The sequence below is a fragment of the Vicugna pacos genome, chromosome 20 (genome assembly GCF_048564905.1).
Source record: "Vicugna pacos chromosome 20, VicPac4, whole genome shotgun sequence".
Classification (NCBI taxonomy): Eukaryota; Metazoa; Chordata; class Mammalia; order Artiodactyla; family Camelidae; genus Vicugna; species Vicugna pacos.
In genome coordinates, this window is record NC_133006.1 from 40204700 (window position 1) to 40232333 (window position 27634).

The window sequence follows — 27634 nt, forward strand, 5'->3', positions numbered from 1 at the left end:
TCCACTGACCTCTGACGAGAAGCTGTGATGGCCGGGGCCCAGAGCAGAGAGAAAGTTCATCAGAGGAGGAAGGACTTGCAGTCACAGGGTGGCCCTGAAACAGACTTGTCCATCTGCTAGTGGCTCTTCGGACGAGGCCAACTGGTGTGCCCTGTCCAGCTCCCCTGCCTGTGTCCCCACCACGGGACCCCCGCCCCCGCCCACGGCCACAAGTTTAGGCCGGGAAGACAGTCTGGGGTTGTGCTGCCTTCTTTCCTGTGTCTGCAACATCCAGTGCCACGCTTGTTCAAGTCAGAACCCGGTAAATGTTGTGGATAAGCCTGGGGCACTTACTTTTGTGGCGCCCCTGTTAACCATAAACAATTTCATTAAAAAGTGGATTACAAAATGTATGGGCCCCTGGGAGGCATCATGATGGACTGATTGATAGACTTAGTGTTCTGGGTACAGAAGATGCGCTCACATATTTATTTATTGTCCTTTCTTTACGAAGTTTCTTCTTAGTGTCCAGGTACCACTTCTTTCTGTTCAGGTCCAGGAACTATGTCTTCAGGTTCATTTTTGTTAAAAATCTTGGCTAACTGTGCATCCTTCATGCAACATAATTACTCCTCACGGTACCGAGGCTCTTCCAGACTTGCTTTATTGAAATGACATAGATCCTCTTGCCTCTGCAGGCTTTAATGCTATGTGTCTTTTTAAATTGAGGTATAGTTGGTTCACAATGCTGTGTTAGTTTCAGGTGTACAACCAAGTGATTCACTTATACATATACATACATACTCTTTTTCAGATTCTTTTCCATTATAGGTTATTACAGGATACAGGGTACAGCTCCCTGTGCTGTACAGTGGGTCCTTGTTGTTTATCTCTTTTATATATAGTAGTGCATATATGTTAATTCCAAACTCCCAATACCATGTGTTTAATGGCGGTTACAGGACCACTCACAAGGCTGCCTCGTCTGGTGTGTACTGGCTTCTGCTGACTCTCAAAGTTGTTACTGTGCTTTGTTGATGAAGATCACATCCCAGGTCCTACTGAGAGCATGCAAAAAATGTGACCAATGATTCTTCCTCTGGTTATGAAATGCATCATTCTGAATTTTATAGTGGAGGGGTTCAAAAGCCACAGATTTCCAGTTATAAGATGAATAAGTCCTGAGGATGTAACACACAGCATGTGGCTCTAGTTAGTAATACTGTATTGCATACTTGAAAGTAGTCAGGAGAGTGGATCTTGAAAGGTCCTATCACAAGAAAAAAACTTGTAACTATGTATGGCGAAAAATGAAATATTTGTTACTGCTCAAAAAGCAGTGAATGTTATAGAATAAGGGCAGAAGAGCACATCTTTCAATGACATCTTCTCTCAACTCTTCAGACTATAATCCTGTGTTGAGTGTGTTCTCTTTCTATGTTGATCCCACCCCACCTTCCACATGTCACCACCAATGCAAAGGATAGACCAGGGGCCCTGGGTGCAGCAACCAGAGAGTCCCATTCAGCAGGGAACACCCAGCCCTCCCCCGGCACAACCTGAGCCCCTGCAGAGTGTGCCATCTTCACATCGATGAAGTCAAGAATGGGCCTGGATTGGAGCGGCCCATTGGCAAGGCAGAGTGATGGCTGGAAAGCCCTCCAAGGGCCTTTCCAGAGCCCCCAGGAAACTGCCTGACATGAGCAGGGGTGGGGAGAGCTGTTGCGTGGGCCACCAGTGTTGCTTAAGCCAAGGGTCTGTGAAAGGTCGTTGTCTGCCCAGAGCATAGGACTCATCCTAAGTGTGATGTGAGTGTTGTCTACCATGCACCTGGGCGGTACCCCGCAGGCCCCATCTCATGCTATCTGGAAGCAATAACACAGAAGCCAGCTGGAGGATTCTCCTCAGGCGGGGGCTCCCTCCTGGAAGTGGGGCCTGATGGGGGTGCCCAGGACAACCCCTAGGCACAAGTCTAAGAGCCCTTCAGAGCATCTGTTCAAACTCGCGCATGGGGTGGAGGGGTGGAGAGTGTTCCAAAGGGGAGATGGGGACTGGTGCCCACCAGGTCTCAGACAGGCCCAGGAACCCCGCCTGGGTGGCGCCGTCAGCCTGACCAACTCCACGCACCAGAGGGGAATTTAGAAAGTTGGAGAAGGTGCCCGTGCATGGGCCCCTGAGACGTGGGAGCTGGCCCAGGACCCTGCTTGCCTGGATCTAAGGGGAACTTGTGGGCGACCCAGGTGTCAGCTCAGATTCTCCAAGAGGCAGACACTGAGACAAGATTAGATGTGCAAGAAATGTCTTCAGGGAGCATACCTCTAGGGGAAATGGGGCGTGGGAAGGCTGAATAATGCCACACAGATGTCCACGTCCTGATTCCCAGAACTCGTGAAGATGTTGCTATACATGACCCAGAAGACATGGGAGAGGTGATTACGTTAAGGATCTTGAGACGGGGAGAGTTTCCTAGCTCGTCTGGGGGGCTCACTGTGATCACAGGATCTTATGGTGTAAGAGGGAAATAGAGGGGCAGAGTGGGAGAAGGAGCTGTGATGATGGGAACAGGGATGCAAGTGACGTGAGGAAAGAGTGTGGGTGGCCTCCAGAAGCTGGAAGAGGCGGGGGATGGCTTCTCCCTCCGAGCCTTCAGAAGGAATGCAGCCCTGATGGTCTATTTCAGACCTCTGACCTCCAGACTATAAGATGCTAGTTTGTGTTGGTCTAGATACTGAGTTTGCAGTGATCTGTTACAGCAGCCACAGGAGGTTAATATGGGGAGGAAGCCAATGGGGGCTGGGAAAGAGTGGGATGTAGCTCCGACCCCTCCTGAGGAGGTCTCTGTGCTGGCTGGACATGCAGAGGCAGCAGGAGCCCCACTGGCCTTGTAAATGAGTTCACCCAGCAGGGCCTGGGCTAGCAGCTCATGCAACTCACTTGTGCTCTGTGGTGCTGCCCAGGTTTGATCTCAGATGTACCATTTCCATCTTAGGATGCATCTTGTCCCATCACTGACACCTCCAACCTCGTGGGTCCACCAGATCACATGGCTCCCGTGGTGGGTGTGCTTGCATGGCAGTTTGGACCTCCTGCAGGCTCCACTGAGAGTTAACATCCTTCTGTGCCACCCAGGCTATGGGCTGGAGCAGTATGTCTAGGTGTAGAGTGTTTTGCCTTCAGAATCAAATGAGGTACACCTGGCTCTGTGCTTCCTCTTCTGTGAGAGGGGATGCAAGATGTAGAAATGTGTATTTTACTTTGGAGACAGCATTCAGGGATTCCCTAGCCACTGGACTCCTAAAAACTTTATTGAAATGTAAGTTCCTGAATCTTCATAGGGTTTATCGACCCCCTGCCTTAGTGCATGCATTTTACCAAGGTCTCAGTGAACTGGCCACCTGTTACTTCTTCTGTCCAATCACCATGATGTTCTGTAGGTTGTTCACATGGTCCACATATCATCATATGTTACAAAGGCAGGACAGTTCATAAAGCCGTGAGGCAAAGCGCTAATTGAATACTGTTTTCCATCCCACATGAATGCAAACTGTTTCTAATCCTTTTTGTTGATTGGAATTGAAAATAATTCATCTGCCAGCTCGATGATTGTATGCCATGGACCAGATCCAACACAGCACCTGCGATCAGGGCGCCAATTTGTTTAATGTTTAATTTGTTGTACATTATATTCATTCCTTCACATCTACTCAGTTTCTGCAGGGACCAAACCAGTAAATTAAATCTACATAGGATGGGTACCAGCAGTTTGCACCCCTGAGGTCTTTGGTGGGGTACAAATTTCTGCCATCCCCCTCAGAATGCAGTATTGGTTTTGATTTACTGCCCTGATGGCTAGTGGGTATTTCCAGAGGTTTCTATTTGGGGTTCTCCGCTATGATGGCATTTATCCCCAAGGCCAGGGACCCAGTGTTGAAGCTAGTGGAACCACCAAGTTTATCCATTACAATTATGCAATCAGAGAGCAAGGGGATGGCCACACGCGTATCAGTGGAACCAGCAGGACCACTGTGAGCTGGACATTAACCAGGACTCCACTTACTGCCTGGCTCTGCAGGCCCTTGCTCCAACAAGGGGGCCATGATGACACTTAGGGTCTTCAGGTATCAATGTCAGCCTGAACCCAGTAGTCCTTGAATTGTCTGAGTCTTTCCCTTTCCTCAGTGATTAGCCACCGAGGACCATGGGGGTTCTATTATTATGATTTGAGTTGTGTACTCCCGCCAAAACAAGATATGTTGAAGTCCTAACCCCCATACCTGTGAATGTGACATTGTTTGGAAATAGAATCCTTGCAAACTTAACTACATTTGGATGGATTCAGTTCCTTAGGGTGGACCCTAATCTAATGTAACTGGAGTCATTATAAAATGGGGCAGTTTGAACACAGGGACAGACATGCTCAGAAGAAAGATGATGTGAAGACACAAGGAGAAGTCCGCATGGAGACGGAGGATTGGAGTGATGCGTTTCCAAGCCAAGGAATGACAAAGGTGGCTGGAAAACCACCAGAGGCTCGCAAGAGGCAAGGAAGGGTCGCCTCCAGGTTTGGGAGGGAGCCTGGCCCTGCCAACACCTTGATTTCAGACTTCTGGCCTCCCAGATTGTGGGAGAATCCATCTTCTGTTGTTGGCCACCTACTTCTGGGACTTAAGGAAACAAACTCACCCACTGTCCCAGTACAACTTGCCATGATGTTGCAGGTTCTGCCTCTTTAGCCAATTGGTTCCAAATCTGAAAACTGACAGGAATCTAGAAACCAAACATGAAGCCATGGCATTTCATTGGGGGCGGCCCCGCAGCCTCCTGGTCCTCCATGGTTGCCCTTGCTGCTGTTGTAGGCGTTAAGCGGCTCACTTCTTAGCTGCCGGTTGATTTCGTCTCCCTTGGGAACACCATGCTCTGTTAGCTGTGTCTGCAGTTCCCTGGTGGTCAGGCCTCTGTGGCTGCCTCTGTGACCTCACCAGTCAGTAGGGTCATAGCAGCCCCGTGGCTTCTGGTGGTTAAATGCAGCCTCCTGGCTGCTAGTGCTCTGGGCTTCCTCCTCATTCTGACCACGGATATTCATGAACCCTGCTCTGTGACCACCTGGCCTATGATCAGCAGAGCAGAGCCATCCTGAGCATCTTGGGAGGCTGGTGCCCCCTCCCCAGCACACCCCCCGCAGCCTTGGGCCTCCTGTGAGCGTCCTCTTCTGGTGGGTCTTCTGCCCCATCTACTGTGTCCATCCCAGCACACCTGCTGCCTCTCTGTCCCTTCCTCGGCCACCTGCCGGGGCAGCCTGGGCTTTTCTGCTTCACCCAGCATTGCCCATCAGTTTCTCCAGCAGAGAATTTGTCCATTCCCTGAGGTCTTTGCCAGGATGTTAAATCCTAACTCTGGAGCAGTTGCCCTTGAGTTTGTGATTCTGATTCAGGCCCTAAAACAGTCTTACTACAGTGTAGCAAGTGATCTCTGAAATGAAATCTAATTCCTGCACAGAATCTAGGCACTGCTTGGCTCTCTGTCCCCAGAAAAATCTTTGTTGGGACTCCCAAGACATTTCAAGTCCACATGAACTGGTAGCTACATTTAGTGAATATATTCTGTAATTTCCAGGTATTCTGTTAGGATGCTATTATCCAAACAGCGCTGAGTAAAACTTCAGTTCATTGGCAGGGCACTCATTTCCTTGGGTTCTTTGCCAATTTTTGATTTAGGGAAGTTGAGGGTGGAGGCTGCGGTAACCATGGTGAAGAGAGGAGGGACAGTTGGATGTCGATGTGCAGGAGGAGAGTGGGTGGGGATGTGGGGTGCACTGTGAATTCTCTGTGGGGGAGGGGAGTGGAGAGGAGAGAATTCCACATCTCTGGGGGGCCCACAGGATTCAGTGTCAACTGAATACAAGTTAAGGAATACTGTGTTCTGGGATTCAACTTTAAAGGCTCCTGCACTTAGGAGTAAAATGAGGATGAAAGGAGAGGAAAAAATTTTTCTTCTGTCTGCTCTTTCCTCTTTGACTCTCCCACTGACTCAGACTTGCCTTGGGCAGCTCTGGGTGGAGCAGGAGTGGCTTCTCCTCCAAGCAGCCTGTGCTGGCACCTCCTGAGGTATAGACTCACGTGCATGCACATGCACCCCCCCGACATGCACACACAATCACACATGCACAAAAACACATGCACACACATGTGCAAATACACATGCATACACTCACATGCACACACACACATATATACACATACACTGTTTTCAGCATTGTTCCTACAAGAGTCATTGCAAGGAGGCTGGAAGGATCTCCGTGGTCAGTCAAGCTCCAGGCTGGGCTGTGTATTAATAGCTCACCAGCTGACACACAGCACGGTATCTGATCACAACGTCTTCCCATTGCTTGATTTAAACATTATTTTTTTTCTTTTTGACCGACAGAGAAAATGGGCCGCATTCTCTTCCCTGCCTCCTTTCCGCTCAGAACTGTCTCCGTGTACATTTTTCTATTTAACTCTTTGGTGTCAAGGAAGAGGATTCTCATAATTTTCAGGCACATAGACTTCTGTCTGGAGACCTGTTGACCTTGAAACCGAATCCTACTTGTCTTTGGACAGCCTCAGGGAAATCTCTCATTCTAGCCCGTTTATCCTTTGGCGGGAGAGCTGTGTCGCGGACGCCTCTCTGGGTGTGAGCTGGTTACAATGCTGGATTTCTGTATTTTCCGTATGCTTCATCCCCACCCCACCCCTTGCTCCTTGTAGGATATCTTTACATCCTAGAATTTTGCTGATTATTTCCGATAAGTGTCCTTTCGGATTTAAAGGGGTAATCATTTTACGTGTGTGTTGGGAGGGGGACAGAAGGAGGCAGGGACAGAGAGACAACGGCTATCCGGAAAGAGCTCCAGCCTCTCCGCCGGGCCAGCGATTTCCCTCAGTGCTACTGATGGAGTGAGCTGGGAGCGATTTTCTACAGCGGTGCTTTGGTGGAACAGGCAGGGGCGGCTGTTTGACTCTGCAGAGGACAGTGTTGCCCAGTTACAGAGGACTTGAGTCACAGGACAGGAAGTCTGCATTTAGCGGGTGGCAGGAGCAGTGGAAGCTGTGTGGGCCTGGAGAGCCACGTGTGGGCTGCACTGGGGCAGCGGAGCCCGGAGGTGCGAGGTGCAGGGGTGGCTGTTGGCGCCCCTCACGCAGAGGAAGAGAGGCCCCGACGGCGGTGGGGGCAGCAGGAGGGCCACGGAGCCCACCGACCGGGGCCACTTCAGAGGCCACTGCTGATTGGATCCAGAGTCAGGGAAGTGGGAGGTGGCTCCTCTCGGGTCATGACGAGGGAGGCCTGGAAGAGGGCAGGGCCTTGGGGAGGCAGGAGGTCAGGACGAAGAAGAGATTTCCCGTGGCTGGGGGGGATGAGTTTTGTTTAGATGTGTAGCGCTGACAGTGCCTCCAAGGCACCTGCAAGGAGTGTCTGGTCTGTCACTGCAGGTGTGGGTGGGACCGCAGGAGAAGGGTCTGGACCAAAGACGTGGAGACCAGCCTCATCTGCTTCCAGGTGATGGCTGAGACTGTAAGAGGCGGCAAGGCCTCTGGGAGATTATGATTAGTCAGAAAATTCCGCGCCCTCAGCTCCATCTTGACATTTTCTTTTGTAGGATGGATTAGATAGATAGACAGATGACAGACGTCTGTCATGAGCCAGGTGATAGTATGTCTACTAAAACGAGATTTTGTTGAGATTTCCTGGTTGTATGCGTGTGCTCACAGAAAATTTACTTCCGTCAGTGGAGGCTTAGACTCTAGGTCTTCAAGGGGCTCCAATTACTTGTTGTTAATTGCAGGGCGGTCCTGTGCAATGGAGGCGACCCTCCTCTCATGATGTCCCCTCCTCTGCTGGGCTGTTTAGGTGCTACATACACACGCCATCAATCAGGATGCTTTGGGTTGCACATGGCTCCTATCTCAACTGGGGATGTTGACAGCTTCCACCGTGTTTCTCCTAAACCCTGGGGAGGGACGCCTTCAGCCCCGCTCCCAACACTCAAATACACTCAGCCTGGAAATGAGGGCCAGTGGGGCCGGGGCAGGGGCCAGGGGATAAACACTCCCGCCTCTCATCCTGCAGGCAGATGGTTCTGAGATGCAGTGTATATGCATCTCTTTCCAGGTACCCACCATGGTGGGTGAGGACACATCTCTGTGTCGACTTTTCCTCCTTCCCTCGCTCCTGCTCTGGAACCTTCTTCCCCAACAAACCACTGCAGGTGGCACCTGGCCTTCAGGGAGACCCGGGCTGACGCAGATGGGGTCTGAGAACTAGCCAGACCTCCTGAGTCCTGGGTCTTTGCCTGGGGCTCCCGAGTAGGAATGGGGTGGGATGCGGTGCCGTGGTGATGGTGGGGAAAGGGCAGACGCCAGCGGCAAGGAGAGCAGAGGGGAAATGAGCTGCACAGACCAAGAACAGGAGAGAAAGAAAGAGAAGACTACGTGCCATGTATAAACGGCCTTGAGTGCGGGTCGAGCTAGGCTTCCGGGAACGTGATTCACTGGGTGGCTGGGCTGGGAGCCACTCACAGCCGTGCTGCAGTCCCTCTTCGGTCCACCCATTAGAGGGAACAAAGCAGCCACATTTCCGATGAGACCATTGTTCTCATCGTAGAGATGGGAAACCAGGGCCAAGTGGTTAATTGATCTCCCAGAGCTGGGAAAGAAAATCGCTTCTGGGTGTGGGATTACATTTCGGGCTTCCTGCCCACGGCCGCCAAGCCCCACCTTTGACTGGAACCAACCCTCGGGAAGGAGGTTGTGGGATTCCTGGAAGGCAGAGGTTGGCATTTGCATGTCCTGTGCTGGGGCCTGTCACCTCACGGGCGGGAGGATGCTGTAGCAGGTGTGCCCCACGAGGTGCGGGGGAGCCCATCTGGGCTGCTCGCCCTGGGCCCCGGCTGTGTCATCGCTGGCTATCCACCCAGGGCTGGGCTTGCCTCTGCCCGGAAAGAGTCTCTCTGACTCCGTCCATGGACACCAAAGGGCAGAGTGGAACTCTGCAGACTTGAGTCATTAACATGTTATTCTAAAAAGATCACTCTTTGTAATAGGATGCAGAAAAAATTGCTCCCCAATCTTTAGATGTTATTTTTATATGTTGGTGAAAAATATCTTTTCAGGAGAAATTGTCCCCTTCTCAGGAAACTCTGAAATATAGACAAGATCATGCTCTTGCTCTCACTGTGTTTCTCTGGGTTTTCTTTTTTAAACTTCCTGAGTTTTCTGATTTATTTTCAGCCTTTGGGGTGAGCTTGGGGGCTGTAAATTGAGGCATGGATACGTGGGGGGTCCAAAACGTGTTTGGCATTTACGAATAGCATTTTCATAGGTTGCTTTATTTGTTCTGTATGACACCCTGGACTGTAATCATCCTTTTTGCTGATGAGCAGCCTGGAGCTCAGAGAGGATGGTCACAGGGCGACTTAGGAGAAAACCACCATCCATGCCCCCCATGCCTGTCCCACGCCCGTGCTGTTCTGTCTGGTGAGCCTCCCTGCCTCTCCCCACACCCTGGCTTCCTAACCCACAAGGCTGGCTTCCCGCACGGCTGATTCACGCTGTGGACTAGCTGGGTGCATTCTGGATGGTTGACAGCCACGATCATCCCAAATCATGAGTTTGTCATGCTTTTTTCAAACGTGGTCTTTCCTACTTTTTTTTACGGGTGTCAGATTTTCCTCCTTCTCCCCAAGTTATTTTTACACACACACACACACACACACACACACACACACACACCCTCTGATTCTGGGTGGGGGAAGTGGAGATGGGAGACAACAAGAGCACGTGTTAAATTCGAGTGATCCCACGTCTCAGGCAGTTCCGGCTGGTGTAACAAAGTGCCAGAGACTGTGTGGCTTACAGACATCAGAAATGTACTCCTCGCAGGTCTGGGGGCTGAAGGACGGAGCTCAGGGAGCTAACAGGGTTGGGCGAGGGCCCCCTTCCAGGCCACAGACTTCTCATTTTCTCCTGGCATGCACAAAGGGGTGGGGAGCTCTCTGGGGTCCACTTTACCAGGGCGTTCATGAGGGCTCCACATTTATGATCCGGTCCCCTCCCTCCCAAAGGCCCCACCCCCTAATACCATCACATGGGGGGGTGAGCATTTCTACATCTGAATTCTAGGGGGACACAAAGTTCAGTCCATTGTACCCATTTCATTGATTTCTAGGAGGAACACTGTCTATGCTTCCCCAATTCTGAAATCTCCAGGTCTTCCTCTAGCTGCCCACTAGGCAGCTGCGTGTCACCGGGTCGCTGCCACTGTATGGGCATCAAAGCTTAGAGAACGGGTGTCAGAGGCTCGGAGGAAAATCCCAAAGACAATTGTGGACCACTTTTCAAAGAAATACGGCCTTACCCGAACTCTCCTGAAACTCATAGGTCAGTGGTGGATGGAAGACAAGGATTCCAAAGGTCCTGCATCAAAGAGTGATTCCAGAGAGGTAGATTCTGCGTGTGGAAAGGCTCTAGGTACACCTTCACCAAGCCATGGAGCCTACATTTCCATTTCGTGCCTGCAGGAGAGTGGTATACGATTTAAAACAGTCTGTGTTCAAGTAGATCTAAAAGATCTCTTCTAACATGTTTAAAGTAGAAATCCTTGTGTTTAAGAAAGCTCGGTGACACATGTAGTCCGTTAGCTGTCAGCACTTTCCCTTGCTGAGTGCTTCGTTAGGTATCACTGTGTCTCACACCAGTGGAGCCTCAGATACCAAGAAATACGGTAGTACTTATGCTTCAGTGGTTATCGGTCTGTTTCTAATATATTCATGGAGAAGTATGTGAGCCATCTTGCCATTACACCATTTTCAAAATCTCGTGGAAGCCTAACCAATGGAATTTTATAATTTAGCTAAGAAACTCTCTTGCTTTTGGGAGAGGAGTTTCCAATACTATGGCTATGTCTCTGGGTGTATTTTTGGTTAAGTTTTTGTTAATCCTGGCTTTTGTCTAAAAGAAACAAACAAATAAAAAATAGATGTAAAATATGCAAAAGGTGGCAAAATATATCAATAGATGAAATTTATATATAAATGAAATAAACACAGAGCTATAAAATACTCATGTTATAAAATGTGCCCTTTGGAGAACAGTCATTGGTGCAGATCTGGCGTGGCTTTGATAAAAGTGTTTCTGCTCGTGCACTGACTGACCCGTGCTTAAGGACATGTGGGTCCTTGGTTTGTACTCATGGATTTGTTTATTAGTGTATTTAAATAGAAAATTTTAACCTTATCATCAGTGCTGCAGGTGTATATGTATTTATACTATCCTTCCTTTTAGTAAAACACTATTATATCATAAAAATATTTCAACTTTAAATGACTCCCCTCCAGCCTCAAGTTTCGTGCCGTCCAGATCTGGGCACAAAGAGAAATCAGTCTGTTCTGGCTTGAAGGGCACTGGACTTTGGCCTCGTCCTAAGTTTAGAGATAACAAAGGCCTCCCATAAAACAGATCATTCTTTCCGTTTTGTACGATTCCTGTAGTCCTGGCGCTGCCGTGCAGTTGCTGTATCTGAGTTGATGGAAGTTTCCAGGCTGGGAGGAAATAGCATTTCTAAAAGGGCAGAAGGCAGGCACCCCCAGTTTATGTCCACCTGCCTTCCACCTAAAACTAGCTCCTGATCTCAGATTTGGTGGCCCGTTGGCCTTTTGAACAAACAACCCCTCTCTCCCTCTCGCTCCTCAACTGAAGCCGAAATTCTCAGGGTGTCCCTCCCTGTGCACCGTGGGGTAAGCCTTCCTGAGTACCCTGCCCCTCTGCTGAGTTACAGCCACGTCCCAGCTCCCCACGGGGAGAAGGGTTCCCCCTTTGTGATCAGGTGGCCTCCATGCGTAAAATGTTTTCATGGTTCCCTGTTGCCCTCAGAGTAAGTCCAAACTCTTGAGTGTCTTCCCAAATCCTCCATCATCTCCTCTGGCTTCTGTACACCTTCCCCAGGCCCACTCCGTTCCTTGGCCCTTCTTGTCAGTTCTCCCCCAAATCTGACCTTGGTCCAGTCCCCCCTAAACTTACCATCAGGCTTTCCCTGACTCCCAGGTCCAAGCCTCCTTGTTCTGCTGGGAAAATACATTCCAAACCAACTTTCAAAACTACATCTGGGGCATAGGACGCAGTAAGCTGAGGCCTCACAGGTTTTGTTATGTGAATCCAGGTACATCAGAAGAGCCTGGGCCCAGCAGGGGCCTCCTGCCTCCTGGAAGACCCCTTTTCAGAGATTTGGAAGCTTGGGCACCGAAGGCTGACCCACTTGGCACCTGCCCCACGGGGCCTGCGAAGGAAGGCATTTGAAATTGATCTGGGTGGAGGCTGAGCTCACTGGCAGCCGGTAAATAGGGCAAGTTCTCACAAGAGGCCAGGTGGGGAGAGTCAGCACGTGGTGAGCAGCACACCTGGTTCACCTACAAGCGACACCTGGGGCTGGAGCGAGCCCTCGCTCGGGGGCGAAGAGGTGTGATTACCAGTTACCCATCAACAGTCTGGTGCAGTGAAAGAGGGCTGGTCAGGGTGAGCCCTGGATGGTGGCGGGCCAGAGTCAGGGCCATCCCAGGGGCGCAGAGTCCTGGGGGCTGAACCCCGGGTGGGCCCTTCGGATGCACTTGCATGCAGACGGAAAAGGGAACCCCCCAGGGCATCTTGGCTGGAGCAGAGAAGAGCCTCTCAGCTTCGGGGGTGGGAGTAGGGTGGAGGAGGAGCCCTCCATGCCTGAGTGTGTGTGTGTGTGCACGCGCGTGTGTGCGCCGGGGGTCGTGGGTGTGATGAGCCCCAGCGCTCGCTCAGCGTCTCCTGGTGAGTTTGTTCTGTTTCACGACCTCTTCCCAGGGCAAGTCCGTCCATGGGAACCAGTTTCCCGGGGGCTCTATCCGGCTCAGCGCTGTCCTCAGGACTTACTCCCAGGATCTCATTTCACCCTCACCGCAGTCACGTCACCTGTGAGGTCAAAGCACAGATTGGAGAGCTTATGCTGTTTCTCCAAGTCCGGAAGCCGCGTCCCACTGATGCCACAGCCCGCGAGCTACTCTGCCATCACTTGTCTTGCTGAGGACTCGGTGGGGCTGGGGGCTGCGTCCCCTCCACAGACGCAGAGAGGGAGGAGCCTGAGGCACACTGCCGGTCTGCACAGTATGTTGTGGGAAGTACCATGAATGGATGCTGGGGTTCAGGACAGAGGAAAACGCCCTCCGTTTTCTCTCCATCACCAAGTCTACATTCCCTTCCATCAGCCCTCTCATCCCCCTGCTTAAAACCTCTGACTGCCCACTGTGCTCGGCGTCAGGTCTGGGCTCCTGGACTGGCTTCCCCAATCCCCCAGAACCCTTCCCTGTCTGAGCAGGCACCCCAGTCCCATAGTTTAAAAGGTGGCCATAACGCCCATTCAATTGAACACCTCTCGGGAAAGGCCATTGGACTGTGTCTGCGTGAGGGAGACACTTGGGCGTCGCTGGTGGAAGCACTTGGTTTGAGTGACTCGGACTTGGGAGCAGCCCTCTTAACTCAACAGAACAGCTATTCAGCTTCTAGTCATTTCCTGCAGAATCCCCCGCGGGTTCAGCCTTTCGGGAGCTGGGACGTGATAAGGTGCGAGGCTTCAGTGTCGGGGGATGAGGTGGCCACTCCCGTCCCCTAGCCCGCAGTTCCTCTCACTGCTGGGAAAATACTTACTGAAGGTCTGGCTACAGCTAAGATGGTCTGACAACTTGTAAGGCACAAACATTCTTTATCTGCAGGATGAGGTTCGTTTCTGTTTGGGGCTGGTGTTTTTGTAAGAAGGAAATCGCTTTCATAAGCATCAGATTAGGTCCAGGAAACATCCGCTGGGGCAAAGGGTCAGGGTTTTCTCATTGGTCACGACTGCCACCTCCTGGCTGAGCTTGTAAATTACATTATATGGACTTCCCTAGGGAAACAGTGCCAAGAAAGCTTACTTACCTCATTTTCCTCCTTTTTATAACCTGTGTGGTGCACAAGGGAAATGAGAGGAATATTCTTTAGATAGAGTATTTATTTGCGTACTTCATATTGGCAACGATGATGAAGCAGACACAGCAATGATGAATAAAAACACAGGGGACTATTCTGACCTGAGGCCACAAGGGAAAGGCTCCATAAGAGCAATTTATTGCACCTTCTAACTCAGTACTGGCTTTTCCAAAACAAGTGTTTAGTTCTTATCCGAGTTTTTTAAGACCTGCCCACTCTCTAAAGCCGACTTCTTAGCACATTTAGATTACCCTACCAAACACTTTTGGAAAGTTGGTACAAAATTAAGGGCTTAAGTGAAAAGTGCAACATAAAAAAATTATCGGCCCTAAGGCAGGTCTTAAAGTATGCAATAAAAAGTATAAGATTTGGTATCAATCCTCATTGTTTCTTCATATTGATTTCATTCTTAAGATCGTACACTCTAGAAATTCAAACTCGTAAGTCAGGTAGAGGGTTATTGTAACACATACAATAGACATACATTGACCGAGGAAGCAATACATTTTTCCCAATTATTTAAAACATTTTTGCAGGGGGGCAAGGGTTGTATTTTACCTTTAATATCAAATGTGCTGAGATCCACAGGTGGTGACTTCAGAGTCATATTAAGATGCTGGCAGGACTTCTCAGAACCCTTTCCTCTCTTATCCCTCAACAAAAGAAACCACAGACCCTGAGCTGGCCCGTGGCCTCTGATGAGACCACAGCCCCGGCTGGCACTCTGATTTCTGCTTTGTGAGAGATCTTGAAGCAGACGGTTGAGCTAAACTACACCTAAATCCTGACCTGCAGAAACTGCGAGAGAATAAACGTGTGTCGTTTTTAGCCACTAAACATTGGTGTAATTTGTTATGCAGCAACAGATACTTTGCACAGCCCTCTATCCAAGGTCGCCCATCAGAGAAGTCATAGGACTCCTGGAAGGAGCCTGCTCTAGTATCACTGACACGCTCAGGCTGGGAGCAGCCCGCGGGAAGCAAGGTCTCACTGCAGATGTGTATAAAATACAGGCTAGATTATGAAGTTTTAGTATGAAAACAGGAATGTAAACTTTTCCTGATATTTAAAAAAGCATTTATTACATTTTGAAATGCTAACACTTTTGGACATGGGGTGTTCAATAAAATATATTATGGAAAGTAATTTCACCTGTTTCTTTTTCCTTTTAAAAAATATGGCTTCTAGATCATTTTAAATTATATGGATGGCTTGTATGTCAGATTTCTTTCAGAAGACATGCGGTAGGCAGACAGGTGGGATGGGGGTGGAAACATACATCAGGAAATCACGGTCCATTTGGTCAGTAGCTGGTGCTCAATAGGGGCTCAGACAAAAAAGCCAGAGGTTCGGTGAAGGAAATCTACTTCCCAGGGTGCGGTGGGTTCTGACACAGTTCAACTGCACAGGTGTTGACTAGGGTCAAAGGGTGGTCCTCTCAGGGACGAGCACTGGGTCATGTGAGTCTAAAGACAGGCTGAAAATCCGGGGGCTCCCCATAGTCTGAACAGTGGAGGTCTGGAAAGTGCAAACCAGCGTCCAGGGTGGAGTCTAAGACCCAGGGTGGAACATACCGTTGACAGGGGACCAAATAACGAGTAGTTATCAGGGACCTTGACCAAGAGGGTGGCAGTTTGGGGGTAGGAAATCCACTTCTGGGGCTTGTTGGTTCCGACACAGTTCAAGTCCACCGGTATTGATCAGAACTTACTAAGTGCCAAACCCTCTTCTAGAAACTGGAGGAAACCCGGTGCCTGCCTGCAAGGTGCTCCCAGTTGAGTGCAGGAAGCAGAGCGATACACAGGTGATCATGGCACAGGGTGGTTCGTGCTGAGACAGGACATGCTGGAGCTCACTTCAGGGAAAGCGATCCATCTTGTGGGTAAGGAGCAGATCCCCAGAGAGAGCACATCTCGACGGAGGCCTGTGGGAGACTAGCCAGGCAAGGAGGGAGATGCACATTCCAGGTAAGGGGGCAGCCTGTGCAAAGCTGGGAGGGTGGGAACATTCTACTCCAGGAGATGCGAGCTGTCCGGTGCTGCTTCACAGCACGGTGAGGATGCTGGAAGGTGGGGATGCTGGAAGCTGGAGCAAGGAGGAGAGGCTGGGTTACAGAGGCGGTTGCATCCCAGACGGAGGGGTTTGAGGGCACAAGGCAGGGGGATTTAAGAACTTTATGCAGAGTAGTGATGTAACTAGACTGTGCTTTAGAAAGATCTCTCTGACTACACGGGGGGCAGAGGGGTTCTGGTAACCGGGTAAGATTAAACACGCTCCACTGAATCTCTCCACTGAAATCAGCTGTAAAACCTGGACAGAATGCACGGAGCACTGATGTGAGGACTCTGAAAAGTAAATAGTAGCAGGTGGACTGGGGGAGAAGAGCAGGTCTGAGGGGCCACTAAACCAGGGAGGAGGTGCATCTTCCTCTCTGCTATTTCCTGGGCTCAGCACGGCCAGAAACAGGGAGGCAGCGTCAGCAGAGAAAAACTCTGTAACCCAGGAGACGCTCTCAGGTTCAGGCTCAAGGAGTGGGGAAGGGATTGCCTTATGCTAAGAGTGGCTGGAGAAATCCTCATTTTTTCCCCTCTTTTCTCCATTTTCTTGCATCTCAGCCCCTAAGCAATCCTGAGGCGGCAGCAGAGACAGTGGGAAAACTGGGGAGCCCAAAACTCTAGGGGAAACCACGTCTCAAGTTGGAGGAGCTGTGGCCCCAAGAAGGTGGGTTGAACCCTTGTTGCTTTTCTTTAAAACCTCTTCCATCCTTTGGTCCCAGACATGGACTCAGTTGCAGCAAGTGTGTGGCAGAGTGAGGCACATGAAGCCCCAGCTTTCTGGCTGGAGACTGGAAAGAGGAGTTCCAGGGGGTCAGAAATTCTTAGGGAGATCCCAGACAGGAAGAAGCTCAGGAAGGTGACAAAGTTGTTTATGAACTTCTGGGATCGCCCCTGAGCTGTCTCACATGGATCTGACCCTAAACAGAATGGCATAGAGCTTGAGACGTGACCCATGGGGTAGACCAGAGCTCAGCCCCAGACTGTCCACTGGGTGGCACACACGTAAGACACAGCTGAATAGCACTTGCAAACACTGAAAATAGTGGTGACATTTAAAACACACCAGCAGAAGGCCGTTCAGAACTTGCAGCCTGAACTCCACAGCGTCTGCGAAACAAAGCAGTCTGGCGGCCTAAACAAAAACGTCCATGTTCCCCACAGGCTTGAAGTTAGGCCCAGAATCCTGTAACATCCAAAACAGCCGGGAAAGAATCCAAAACTACTCAGAAGGCAAAGAACAGGAAAATCCCAGCTTGCCAAAGCCAAAGAGGTCTCAGATGTTGGAAATATCTGACAGAGACTTTAAAGCAGCAGTTACAACAATGTTCTAAGAAGTCAGGGCAAACCCTTTAGAAATGAGCTAAAAGTTAGAAATTCTCAGCAAACAAACAGAAGATATAACTGGAAAAGAGAACCAAATGGGAATTTGAGAAGTGAAAAATGCAGTAGCCAACATTCAAAAACTAGATGGGCTCCATGCAGATGACAGAGGAAAGAGTTGATGACTTTGAAGATACATCAGTAAAAATGATCCAGGGGGAAGGTGTAGCTCAAGTGGTAGAGCACGTGCTTAGCATGCACAAGGTCCTGGGTTCAATCCCCAGCACCTCCTCCAAGAATAAATAAATAAATAAACTGAATTACCTCCCCCAACAAAAAAGAAAAAGAAATGAAATGATCCAATATGAATAATAGAATGTTCAGCTTCTGACATTCAGAATAGACTTTTACAGTCTGACAATAGGCTTTGGAAAAGCAAAACATCTTCTAATATTTTTTTGCTCCTATTTCACATCTCAAGAACCAAGACTGAGCGGCTTAGATCTTGGAGGTCATTCCATAGTGTACAGAGGGTGCCTGTTTCAGCTCACTGTTCTGGGTGGAAGAAAGAGGGAAAATTCAACCCTTTACATCCTTGGAGACGATAAGATGAAAAGCAGTGAAAAAAGAGGCAAAAGAAATACCTGGTTAAAAGTGTTTTTTTGGTTGTTGCAACTTTCTATTTTTATGCTGAAGGGGATTGAGAGGGCTGGGGTGTCAGAGGTGTGTTGGAGCTGGCTTGGATGCTCTTGAAAGCCGACTTAAAATTTCAGGAAAATTTTCAAACTGATTGGTACACAGTTGGCAGCCTGAAATTGGACATGGTGTGAATACTTATGCCATGATAATTGGCAAACCCTTCAAGTCCCTGGAAAGCCTGTTGTCCAGCTACCAGCACCATGGTGACAGACGGATCAAGCAGAATGGGGGACTGGCAGAGGGTGGGGCATCCTGTTCTTCCTCACCTGGTGGAGCCCTGGAGGAAGACGCCGTGCAGGGACTCAGGCCAGCACGGGCCGGTCTAGCACGGGGGACGGCACGATCGGAATGAGAGCGAGTCTAGTTAGCACTCTCAACTCTACCAAGTTTTCCACATGGCGCAAATGTGGAGCTGAAAACCCGTGAGTTGGCCAAGGGTTAGGAGCCTGGCCAGGGGATGCAGACTCTGTGATCCAGGACCCACTGGGGACGAATGGGCCACAAGTTCAGGAGGACAGGTGGCATCAGCAAACTGGCAGATCCAACGGCAAGATCAGGCCAGCGCTACCTTAGGTGGGGCTGGGCTGGTCAAAACAAGTACTGGACTGAGGAGGGTTCCTGGATCCCCGCCCTCTTCATTCTACCGCCATGGGGTCACAGGAGGCCTCCTCCCCCACACACTAGACGGGCATGGAAGTAAAGCGACTGAGATAAAATTCTCTCCAGGACAAACACCAAAGGGACTACTTAAATCACTGCATCTAACTAAGGTTGAAAACCAGCCTGTACGTTCATTGCCTTTCTCTGCTGTCCAGCAGGCGGGAGCGCAGGAGGGAAGCCAGGTCCGACGGAGACCACAGCTAGAGACCACGTTTTCTCTTCCTCTCTGACTGGCAGTGTAGAGTTGTAACCCAGCCACATCTGTAAAACAAGCAGAGGGCTTCACTTGTGTTTTTATTCAAATGTGTAATTCAGGAAGTTTTCTTTTTTTATTTTCTTGAAGCTCAATCATTCTTCGCAAACTGAAGTTTGACTGCACTTTACTTTGCAGGTGGAAAAGAGGCTGGAGTTCATGGCAGTGGAGGGATTTGACGACAGTGTGACTGAATCTTGGGTGCCCCTCCATGAGGTGAGAGTCCAGAAGCTGAAGGAGATTCCGTGCAGCGGTGGCGGGACACCAGCACAGGTGGGTACCCCGGGGTCCCCTGCTCACACTTTGTGCTTTCCTGCTGCGACTGCCCATCACACCAGGAGTGCCCTGGACACGCGTGCTGTGCCCGCCTTGTTCACACTGGGCCCCGCTCTGTGGCGGGGCCTCCTCGCCTCCTGGGAGAGGGGTGGTGAACACCCACTGAAGACGCACTGCTGACCGGGTGACGCTGTGTCACCCAGGGGAGGGGAGGCAGGCACCGCGCTGGCCCGGAGCACGCGGGCTGAGGGGCGCGGCCTTCACGGGGCGTGAGGAGCTCGGACAGCAGCCCCCGTCGGGGGCCGACGCCCTGTCCGACTTGCACGCCTGGTCTCCATACTTTGTAAGAGTGGGATCCTGCCAGGAGTAGCTAGCTCTCCGTAAACTGCCGACCAGACACCAGTTTCAGTCGTGGTAAATGGGTCGTTTATTTAACCTCTTGGAACTCAGTAAAGAGATCTTTCAAGTGGAGATAGCATTACAGTACCGGGTAATGGTGGCTCTCACACGACCTAATTTATGAGAAGGCATCTAGCACGGTGCCCTTAAAAGCAAGCCCATAATAAGCACCTTTCTGAGGTTTTTGAACAAATTCGTTTGCTAGTCTTGCATCAGAGCCCCCTGCTTCCTTCTTTTCTTTCCTTTAGAAAAAGGGAAAGGGAGAGAGAGGGGTGTGCGGGGGGTCATGATACTTCTCTGTGTTACAGAGCTCAAGAGGTCCAGACCTCTGCTCTCTGTGTTCCTCTCATAAGAGAGATTTTTCTGTCCCATCAAGAGAGTCTGAATTCACTCCCAGCCTCAGATAAAAGGACTGCTACCCTTACAAAGAACAAAGCATTTTGAGAAAAATTTAAACAATGCCTTGGAACATATTTTTATTATAGCATCAACGTCAGCCAAAATCTTGGGATCAGAGAAACCTGAGTAGATCCAGACAATCGTGAACATTCTGTAAAAAATGTGAGGTTCTTGGGAAGGGCCTGTCGAGTATTAAACATTCACGGTTCCACTTTGATTTCCTTGCCCACTAAAAAAAAAAAAAAATAGACTCAAAAAAATAAACAAATAAAATAAAATGAAAAAAATAGACTCAGAAGGAACCCCTTTTAATTTTTTTAAGTTAGAAAAAATTTTGGTAAACTCTACATAACATGAAATATACCGTTTTAACCATTTTTATGTTCTCAGCGCCATTAAGTACATTGACTTTGCGGTGTACCCATCACCACTGTCCATGTCCAGAATTTTTTCACCAAACTGACCTTTGTGTTGTTTAAGATACAAGTTGCATCAGCAAATATAAAGCCCAGATTTTCTTCTTGACTGTATTTAGAATTGGTCCAGTGTTCTATATAACCTCAGGTGCTTGTCTGAACGCAAGCAGTTAAAAGTGACTTGAAGGGAGAAAGGGCGGGAAGACGAGGTGTTTATTACCTGCCTGTGAAGCCTGATGTATCACGGATTCCACACAATGATCTGTGAAGCAGAAACTGTTCTCTCATTTTGCAGGTGAGGAAGCTGAGACCTAGAAAAATTAAGTAGTTTGTGCAAAGCCACACAGCAAAGGGATGGAGCTGAGACCCAGCTCCAACCTGATTTTCAATAGCACATGCTCTCAGGCTTAGAGCAGCTCCAGCACGAAGGGAAGAAAGAGGAGGAGTCTGGGTGAGACATGAAATTTAGGACTGCTGATTTGCTAGTTCCTGAAAGGTCCACCCAGAAGATTGTGGGCTTGGCTTTGCTGGAGATTTTAAAGGGCTCAGCAGTCATCTCCTCTCTTACCCTGGGCATCCTTTGATTGAAAGGACCTCTAAAGAATTTCTGTGATCCATGGTTGCATTAACATAGCCCGGTTGTTACCCGTCTTTGTGAAATGGTGGCAGTAAGGATGGAGACGAGGAAGGGACAGAGGCAGAGACTTCTGCGGTGATGGGCTTCTCGGTGGAGGGGAGGCGATCTGGGCTGGCCACTGCTCCTGGACATTCCTGTTTTGCTCATGTTCTCATATCTGAGTTGGAGGAGGGAAGTGCTGAGAAGGAAGCAGATGCTTCTTCATGAGAAGAAGGGTGGGTGGACTTTGCAAGACAAGAGATAAACCAGAGATGATGCCCCGTTCCTGAGTTGTGCTGTGTCCCTGGGGCTGCTCCTTAAGAAGATGTAGTCAGAGTGATAACATGACATGACATTAGCTGGTTTTTGGCAATCTCTGTGCTAACCACAGAGATGGTAACCACTTTACTTGCATTATTATCTCCAAATGACAGGGAAACTTAGGTTCTGTTATCATCCCTCTATTACAGACCAGGGGATGGAAGTCACGTGGTCCAGAGGTGGCACTGGAAGGATGATTAAGGTCCAACTGTCTGCATCCCACGTCCACGTCCATCTTCGCCGTGACACTGACTGTCTAGCACTGAAGTCACATACACTCAGGGAAACTTGGCTTCACTAATTACTACCCTGTGCTTTCTTACTGAGTCTTAGTTTTGTAAAATTATGAACAATGGGAATTGTACTACCTACTTCATGGGATTGCTATGAAGATCAAGCAAAATTACCCTCCTGAACATGCTGGCGAGGTGGTAGGTAAGTGTTATGAGTTGAATTGAATCCCCCTAAAAGATGTGTTGAAGTCCTAACCCTCAGTACCTTGGAATGTGACCTTATTTGGAAATAAGGCCTTTACAGAGGTGATCAAATTAAAGTGAGGTCATTAGAATGGACCCAAATCCTATTGGGTCCCATATGACTGATGGCCTCATAAAAGGGGGAATTTGGACACAGAGACCGACGTGCAGAGAGGGAAGGCGACATGAAGAGACACAGGAAGGAGGTCATGTGAAGACAGAGGATTGGGGTGGTGCGTCTCCAAGCAGAGGAACACCTGGGGTCCCCAGCATCTAGGAAGGGCACCGAGTGATCCTTCCCAGCACCTCTAGAGGGAGCAGGGACCTGCTGACGCCTTGATTTTGGACTTCTGGCCTCCAGAAGTGTAGGACAATACATTTCTGTTGTTCAGAGCCACTCAGTTTGTGGTCTTTGCTACAGCAGCCAACCACAGCAGAGCACCACTGACATTATCTTTCTTTCCTAGACCATTCATGCAACAAATATTTAAGCCAAGTCCTGGAATTTGCTTAGAGGTGAGTAAGACCTTGTTTCTCGCTCAGGTTGCTTATGTCCTCGTGGCAGAGACAAAAAGTAAATGAGGAGGAGGGGATGGCTCAGTGGTAGAATGCATGCTTAGCATGCGTGAGGTCCTGGGTTCAACCCCTAGTACCTCTTAAAAAAAATCAAATAAAAAATTTCAGAAGACACTAACGAACACATCTGAAAAACAGAAACAGACTCGCAGACATAGTAAACAATCTTATGGTTACTGGGGGAAAGGAGGTGGGAAGGGATAAATTTGGGAGTTTGAGATTTGCAAATACTAACTACTATATAAAAAATAGGTAAAAAACAGATTTCTTCGGTATAGCGCAGGGAACTACATTCAATATCTTGTAATAGCCTCCAATGAAAAATAATAAGAAAATGAATATATGTATATATATGTATGACTGGGGCATTATACTGTGCACCAGAAATTGGCACATTGTAACTGACTTCAATTAAAAAGTAAATGAGTAATTATGGTAGGATGCGGCCAGTGTCACATCACAGTGAAGCCAAGGGGAAGATGCAGGGGAGCCCCAAGGCGGACCTTTAACCCAGCCTGGACACCAGAGACAGACAGCGTCTCAGAGGGAATGATGTTCCAAAAATGACGTAGTGGCATTTTGGATCATGGAACAAGGTTGTAAATGACTGTTTTATAACAGAATAAGCTGAGTTCCAAGTCGATATGAAAAATGTCAAGGAGCAAACAAGGTTAGAGAAATGTCAGTCAACGTGTTTGTTTCACTTAGCAGTTTTGCCTCCAGAATAAGTCTTAGCTAGGGTGCCCCCTTACTAAGTTTGGTTGGTTGGTAGGTGAGTGGGGACTGGGTAGGGTGGGGTGAAGGTGAGATCAGGGACCACCAATCAACGGGCAGAGACTGATGCCTTCCTGAGGCAGCATATTCCTGTTATTTAGCTTTCTTTCTGGGACATACGCCTTGCGGTGGGAGAGGATTCCAAAGCTTGGCTTGAGTCACTGGGTAAGGTTGTGTAGGTTGCTGACTGCACAAGAGGAGACTGGAGACTGAAATCCAGCATGTGCTCACTTACTAAGTCATGTGTCTGCCCAGAGGATGGGTACCCCTTTTCTTTGCACAAAGGTGTCATCTTCTTGCCAAGAGATAAGCAATGAATCTGGTTCCCCTGGGAAGGGGCACTCAAAGGTGCCATCTATCCCAGTGGGACTCCCAGGCCTGGCACTGGTCTGGCTACAGGACAAGGCATTTGTTTTTTTGAAATAAAGCCTGTTCTATACATGGAAGGCTTGTCCTTGTCATAGTTAAGAGTGGATCCAATGGAAACTCTAATTGTATTCTCATTAGCTTAATTACTACCTCCCAGTTAACTTGCTAGTCTGAAACTTTGTTATATGGCTTTTGGCTCATGACCCTGAGGTTGAACTGGTATCTGGTTTTTGTGGAGCCTGGAGAGGAAGGGACTGAAAAAATCTCCAAGCGGTTAGTGAATAACTATTAGTTATAAATACTGCCTGTAGCTAGGCCCATGTTTCCTATATATTTCACTCTTATCACATACATAGAGGTCTAGTACTTACTAAGTTACTGTGAGTTTGGTGTTTCTTCTCCAGTCAACCCCCCCCCCCCGGCCCCGGCATATTTGCTTTGGGAGTGAGGTGAACTGATACGCTGTAGGGGGTGAGGGGGTGCTCAGTCCAGAACAAAGACAGACATGAGATGAGAGTCTAATGCTTATCCCAGAGGGGAGGGTGAGGAAGGGACTCTTCACAGCAGGAGCAGCACATCCTGCCTGTCGTCCAGCAGACGGAAAACAATCAAATAAGGACAGTGCGGAGGTTACAGGAGGTCCAAGAGGACTCCCCCGTGTCCCTGCAGAAACAGAAGGAGGTGGGGAGGGAGCGCTTGGTGAGGAAATGAGATTCCCATCCCGGAGTGGCTCTGGGGGAGGGGAACCCTGCCCACCAGCAAAGCTGGACCGTCTTAGGTGTCAGTCCCCGGGTTCCTATAAAGACGCTCTGACGACAACCACTGCATCAAAGGTCACGGACGGATCCCTCCACTTGCATATCAGGGGATCTCTGCGGACTCTCCGAACATTCCGTATTATTTCTGGATCCTCTGTCAGCAGAAGGGCAGTGCTTTCCTATCTCATTCTCGGGCACCTCCCCCGGGCCGTTTTCCAAGCTCTCGAGGCTGCAGGAAGGCGCGGCATGGGGGCAGCGGGGCGCCCGGGCCCAGGCCTGGCTCCCCCCTCCCCGCTTTGTGCCGGGTCCCCCGGGTTCGTGCAGCAAGCCCTGCTCCGCTGTGTCACACCCTGTATCCCACTGCCAGGGGGGCCCCCACAGAGCGCCCGGGGGGCCCGGAATCCCCGGCGAGTCAGCTCCTGGCTGCCGCCTCTCTGTCCCGGAGGCGCGGCGGCGCATGCGCGGGGCTGGGTGGGGCCCCGGGACGGCAGGCCCTCCTCTCACCCCGCCCCCGCCCCCAGAGCTCGCCCCCAGGGCGGGGCCGACGTCACCGCTCCGCCCGAAACAGCCGGAGGAGTTGACACGGTGTCCTTTGCTACGAGGAGGGTTGGTTTCCTTCTACAGCTGTGCTGGTTTTTAATTCCCAGTTTTTAGGGCTGTTTGTCTCCAGCCTCTGGGAATGCGCCCCTGAGCGGGAGAGCAGGTGAGCCCCAGCATCCAGGGATGCCCTCGGGGGCTTGTTCCCGAGCCCCGGGTTCTGGAAGCCTGAATGTGGCTGTGAAATAGTGCAGTCAAAACACGTACAATGTTGAACAAAATATTGAAACCCAATGAAAACAACTGAACAAAAACCAAACAACTGCAGACAGACAGCCCTCAGGCTGTGAAAGTGAAGGAAAAAACACCTCGACTCAGACAAACGAATAGTCTGGTACCCTGGGAGGCAACAATGGGCAAATCCAATATGATGATGAAGGATTGTGACTAGGGAACGAGGCAGGAGTGAAAAGCACCTTTGTTCTTCTAAATGACTACAGATATGACATTTGTCACCCAGATTGGCAGAGAGAGTCATTACTACTTGCTGCGGACGTGGGCAGGTGAATAATACAGGGATTTTTCTCCTTCTTTACTTTTTTAAAAAAATTGAGTATATTGACATACTACATGGTGCAAATTTAAGGTGTGCAAGGTGTTAATTTGATACATTGGCACGTGCTAATCCGATTGCTGTGGGAGTGATGTTTAGTGCTTCTGTCACATTACATAATTAACCTTTCTTTTCAGTGGTTGGGATAATTAATTTTCAGTAGAAGAGTTTTGTGTTAAGCTGTCTTTCCATTCCTTTCATTTCATTGCCAAAAATGAAGTGAGAGAAGGAAGAATGGAGATCAGTGTGAGGTCTGAATGTTTGTTTGTGTCTCCAAAGTTTGGGGCTCTGGTAGGGGCACGGACTTGGGTGAGATCTGGGCCCACAGCTGACCTCAGTACACACCTGCTGACATTGCTGTATATAAAACAGGTGAACAGGAAGGACCTGCTGTACAGCACGGGGAACTATGATCAATTTCTTGTAATGAGCTAGAATGGAAAAGAATCTGAAAAAAATACATATATGTAGCTGAATTGCTTTGCTGTACACCTGGAACTAGCATTGTAAATCAACTACACTTCAATAAAAAATAAGAATTTAAAACAAAATAAAAAAAAGGGAAAACAAAAACACCTGCTAAATTGTTGAGCTCCTGGAGTCACAACTTAGTATTAACAAAAAAGCCTGTGCTTGGGCAAAAGCCTGTGCCATTTTATACTTTATTTTGTCTGAAACAGTTCTAATGGTGGCAGAAATGCAGCTTGTCCTGGTCCTTAGGAATGAACCACCAGGGCTGACAGCTGGGCAACCAAAGCTGAGACAGCGCCAGCCGTGGGCGCCGGGACCTCTAAAGTCCCACCCATCCTGACAGCTCACGTGCTCCGTCCACCACGAAGCCAACCCGTGTGTCACCCCCACCAGACCCACGTTTGTTCATCCTCCTCTTCTGTGACTTACCACAGGCTCCCCGTCCTAGGAGACCTTCAGTACTTTCCTTCCTCCCTTTTCCTGAACTGTAAGTGGATTTCGGACAGGAATTCTATATTATTCATTTTTATATTCTCTGTTCTGTATTTTATGTTCTGTTTAATACAGTGGCCAGCAAGTAGTCAGTGCTGAAAAAGATTTACCGGAGGAAGGAAGGAAAGAAGAGAGAGAGGGAGGGAGGGAGGGAGGAGACACAACATGCTACAGTCTGGTGCACTCATCTGCGTGAGTTTGACTGCAGATGATCAAAGTCTTTTTTTTTTTTTTTTGGTTGAAAAGCAGAGTGGCATTCCTCCAGCTCATGGAACTCAAATCAGGTTACTTCTTGTGAACATCCACGGTCTTTTTTGGGTGGTGGTGGAGGGAGAGCGGGAGTGTTCTCATCAGTGAATTAATCTGACACTTTTTTACTCTACCTTGTGTTTTTAGCCTGTTTGCTGCTTGGCTTGACACCGTCTGCAGGCCCTCACCACACGGTGCTCCTCACTCTCTAGTCTCCAGCCAGCCAGCCAAGGCAGCGTCAGATGGCGAGAGGCTGGGGTGGAGTCAGGCAGCTTCGAATCCTCGCTGCTGAACCCGTGAGCCTGGGGAGGTAGGGGCTGGCTTCCTTACCTGGGAACCGTGGGCTGGTACTGCGATGAAGCACTGAGGTGCAGGTGAAAAACCTAGCACAGAAAATGCTGAAATAATTTTCAGCATTTTAAACAACTGCTATTACTATTTTTCTTGTTCTGCCTTCCCAGTTGTCTTTCTGTATCACGTGTTTTTAACCTTTTAGTCCACCTTTCTGTGGAAACCTGGCTGTGTCCCTTTGATCACATCAGTAACATCCTCTGGCCCGTTTTCAAATTTTCTTCCACCATTTCTGAGTAGTAGAAGAGGAGGAGAAACCAGAATAAATAATAGATGGTACAGGCTTGCGTGGCAAGGATGTTTTCTTTCCTTCCATCCTCGGTTGGGTTTCAGAGAATCCATGAAAATATTAGTTGGAGGAAGAAATTATTCTTTTAAGCTGAAATAACGCCGATGCACACGTTCTTTTCCTCGGGAGTGAGGAGACTAAGATCCTGGAGGAAAGAATCTGGTTTTGTCACGCATTTTAAAGGAAAGTCGGGTTAGAGGAGAAAAAAAAAATCAGGCTGGTGCATTTGAAGGCAGCTGAAGGCTTCAGTTCCAATGGAACAACTG

The 27634-nt window shown here is 49.3% G+C and overlaps 2 long non-coding RNA genes across 4 annotated transcripts; one reads left to right on the top strand and one right to left on the bottom strand.

Annotated features, from left to right (window-relative positions):
* Positions 1-454: 454 nt before the first annotated feature.
* LOC140687642 (uncharacterized) lies at positions 455-4877 on the bottom strand. Its single transcript, XR_012062042.1, has 3 exons — positions 4663-4877; positions 2914-3614; positions 455-1249 (listed from the first exon to the last, which is right to left on the bottom strand). It is a non-coding gene; the product is annotated as an uncharacterized lncRNA (long non-coding RNA).
* Positions 4878-5017: 140 nt separating this feature from the next.
* On the top strand, positions 5018-27362 carry LOC116284445 (uncharacterized). 3 transcript variants are annotated; one of them, XR_012062043.1, is made up of 8 exons: positions 5018-5191; positions 15731-15964; positions 16613-16718; positions 19125-19259; positions 21563-21848; positions 22357-22405; positions 26197-26474; positions 26876-27362. It is a non-coding gene; the product is annotated as an uncharacterized lncRNA (long non-coding RNA). The 3 variants fall into 3 exon arrangements; XR_012062044.1 differs by having other exon boundaries at positions 26237-26474; XR_012062045.1 differs by having other exon boundaries at positions 26422-26474.
* Positions 27363-27634: the final 272 nt, after the last annotated feature.